Source organism: Plasmopara halstedii, assembly GCF_900000015.1.
Source record: "Plasmopara halstedii genome assembly, contig: Scaffold_2386, whole genome shotgun sequence".
In the NCBI taxonomy this organism is placed as follows: Eukaryota; Oomycota; class Peronosporomycetes; order Peronosporales; family Peronosporaceae; genus Plasmopara; species Plasmopara halstedii.
Window position 1 is genome coordinate 2,027,217 of NW_020189293.1, and position 264 is coordinate 2,027,480.

Sequence of the window (264 nt, forward strand, 5' to 3'; positions counted from 1 at the left end):
CTTTCCAGACTTCTTGCTCCCTAGAGCCCGTAGCAACGCTACACACATCTCATCACCCGCATACGCGGTGCGGATAAAATCTGTCACAGACGATGCTACAGTTGTAACACGAGCAAGCTCATGGTCTTCGAGACAACGTGTCAGCCAAAGCAATCTGCTTATCCGGCTTATACTTCACCTCAAAGTTATCGTTCGCAAAGAAAGATAGCCATCTAGCCATCCTCTGCGAGAGGTGGGGCGACTGATTCGCAGTGCGTAATGACG